Source organism: Mustela lutreola, chromosome 16 (assembly GCF_030435805.1).
Source record: "Mustela lutreola isolate mMusLut2 chromosome 16, mMusLut2.pri, whole genome shotgun sequence".
Classification (NCBI taxonomy): domain Eukaryota; kingdom Metazoa; phylum Chordata; class Mammalia; order Carnivora; family Mustelidae; genus Mustela; species Mustela lutreola.
In genome coordinates this window covers 48,768,605-48,771,577 of record NC_081305.1, presented here as the reverse complement: position 1 = coordinate 48,771,577, position 2,973 = coordinate 48,768,605, and the positions used below count along the sequence as shown (strand labels likewise).

Here is a 2,973-nt window from a genome sequence, read left to right as displayed (position 1 = left end):
AATTTTAAAGAAAAGAATGCAAAAGAGAGTTCCTTAGGTTGAAACAAAAGGACACCAAACAGCAACATGAAATGATACAAAATATAAAACTCACTGGCAAAGGTAAATACGGAGACAGAATAGTTTACCACTCCAATGGTGTTGTGTAAATCGCTTGCAATTTTAGTGTAAAGCTGAAAGAAAGAAGAGTAACTACCAACTTTTGTTAATGGATACACAATATAAAAGGGTATGCACTGTCCCATCAATATCACAGAGTGTGGGAGGGGACGAAGGTGGCAGTGTTGTATGTGATCAAATGTACCAGTGTAATATAGGTTATTGTAACTATGGGACACTTTGTGTAAGCCTGAGGTAACAGGTAGAAAATCCCTGTGGAACATACACAAAAGAAAAAGTGAAGGAAATCAAAGTATATCACTACGGCAATCTAAAAGTCACAAAGACAGCAAGAGAGGAAAGAGACAAATGCTCTATAGGACAATACAAAGCCCTCACCTATCAATAATTACTTTATTTTTTTAAGATTTTGTTTATTTATTTGACAGAGAGATAGCACAAGTAAGCAGAGTGGCAGGCAGAGGGAGAAAGAGAAGCAGGCTCTCTGCTGAGCACAGAGCCCAATACGGGGCTCGATCCCAGGACCCTGAGATCATGACCTGAGCTGAAGGCAGAGGCTTTAACCACTGAGCCACCCAGGCACCCAATCAATAATTACTTTAAACCTAAATGGATTATATTCCCCCAAAGACAGCACAGCTGAACAGATTTCTAAAAATAAGATCCAACCATGAACATGGCAGAGCTGCAGGTCCTGGCCCCCTCCACGCATTGGCTGGAGTTTCTCTTTCCTGCCATCCCCACTAGAGCTGGCGGACTCTGAGCCCTTGTCAGTCTACGGGACAGATTATCTGCAGCAAGTGTCAGAGCTCTTCAGCCACATAGAGCCAAGCATCCTGAACTCTCACCTGGTGCAGAAGACGACCCAGAGTGTGAACTGCTGCTTTGAGTCTACACAGAGAAGCTGCTGGAGACCCTCCCTGGCACCAAGAAGTCCTGTGGGCCAGGGCAGCAGACCTGTGTCTCCAACACGGATGTCACACTTGGCTTCACCCTGGGCTGCCTCTCTGCAGCAGCCACATTTGACTGGCAAAGCAAGGAAATTGCTGAGGGAGTGATCAGTGAGATCACCTGGAGGAGTCCCCGGGGCAGCTGCTCGGACGGATAAGTCCCATCAGGCTGCCAAGGAGAAAGCAGACACCGTCTATGAGAGCACTGGCTCCCTGGACTTTGTCCTGGAGCCCAAAGAGCGGGATGATGTTTATGATGGGCAGGAAGTCTCTGAGACTCCCTCCTCCAGAATGTGTTCCATTTGCACAACGTCTCTGCTAAGGTAATGGCTGACCGTCCCACAAGCCTCCCATCCAGGACCAGTGGAGCATGACCCCCCAACAGTGAAAGCCGACCACCATCCAACCAAGAATGAAACCGTCTTCCCTGCCAGCATCCTGCAGACCCCCTTCTGCACCCATAACCACCCCAAGGTCCTGAACTTTGGTGGCATCGGCATGGTGATGGGCCATGAGCGGACTCCTTTGGGGATGCGGGGACTGAATAGGACAAGGAAGGGAACCTGTGGTGGAATGACTCACTGGCAACCTTCCAGAATCACAGGACCTACATGGAGAGGCAGTAAGCACAGCCAGTACCAGGTCAGCTGGGGGAGGCTCACTGGCCACCAGCTGCTGGGGTGAGCACCACTGGCCACAGGGAGCCCAAGTCAGCCTCAAACATTTCCAGAGCTCGGTTGGGAAAGTGCAGGGAGCAGTGGCTGCCCACGGTGGGGCTCACCCACCGCCAGCTCTTCTCTGTGGGATTTGCCCAGGTGCAGAGCTCGGTCTGCACCCCGGAGCGCTCTCATGAGGAGCTGGTGCCCAACCCCTCATGCTAGGCACTCTCCAAATCCCATCACTTCCTGCAGCGTTTCAGCTCACCTTTGGTTCCCCCATCAGCCCCTGACAGCTGTGTGAGTTGCAGGTGACCTGGGACTGGGGAGAAATGGCAGGCTGTCACCAGGACCTGGGGCAGCTTCCCCAGCAAGGTTGGTTGTTCCAGGTTTACAGAAGGCAGATGCCAGCTGGATGGGTCCAACACCTCCACACCACAGGTGATACACGTCCCGGTCCTCCCTCAAACACCACATTGTGCCTCTGCTTTGGGTGTACCCCTACCTGCAGCAGAGCCCCCACCATTCACTGTCACATCCTTCCAGGTCGCCCACCTGCAGGAGGCTTGGGGGGCGGGCAGCTCCTGCAAGAAGGAGTCTGTCTCTTCTAGTCCTAAGATCACTTGACTTGGTGGCTTTGGGGGTTCCTGTGTGTGCCTCACTCTGATCACACAGGGCCTGGGTGGTTGCCTCCCCCACTTCTCCCTGAGGCCCACTCAATGGACTCCACTCCTTTCAGCCACACCCAAGGAGCTGCGCCCCCCCCCCCCATGCTCCTCATGCTGCTGCTCCCAGCACTGCTGCCCACCATCACCAGCCAGCCATGCTCCGCTCTTAGTGGAAGGCTGAGGGCCTTCACAAGCCCTCCTGCTGCTTCCTGGTCTCCCTTGGCTCAGAGGCAAACTGTGTATGGTGTGTATATACAGGGGATGCTGGTTCTTATTGTCTTGGGGCACAAGTCTTAGGGGCCAACTGATCCTCCTGGGCCCCAGCAGAAAAGCAGACAGAGCAGGGAGAGGGAAGGAGAGTTTATTTTTACAGGGAAGAGGGTAGAGACAGAGTGGTCTTGGTTCTGTAGGCCCACGCATCATTCAAAAATAAATAAAATAAAATACAACTGTTCAAGAGACTCACTATAGATTTAAAGACACACACAGGCTGTGAGTGAAGGGATGGAAAAAGATATTCCATGCAAGTGGGAACAGACAGAAAAAAAAGGTGGCTGTATTTTTATCAGATAATTAATT

General features: G+C 51.6%; 1 pseudogene; it reads left to right on the top strand.

Moving 5' to 3' along the window:
* The first annotated feature begins 790 nt into the window (after window positions 1–790).
* LOC131817656 (endothelin-converting enzyme 2-like) lies at window positions 791–2,353 on the top strand (annotated as a pseudogene).
* Window positions 2,354–2,973: the final 620 nt, after the last annotated feature.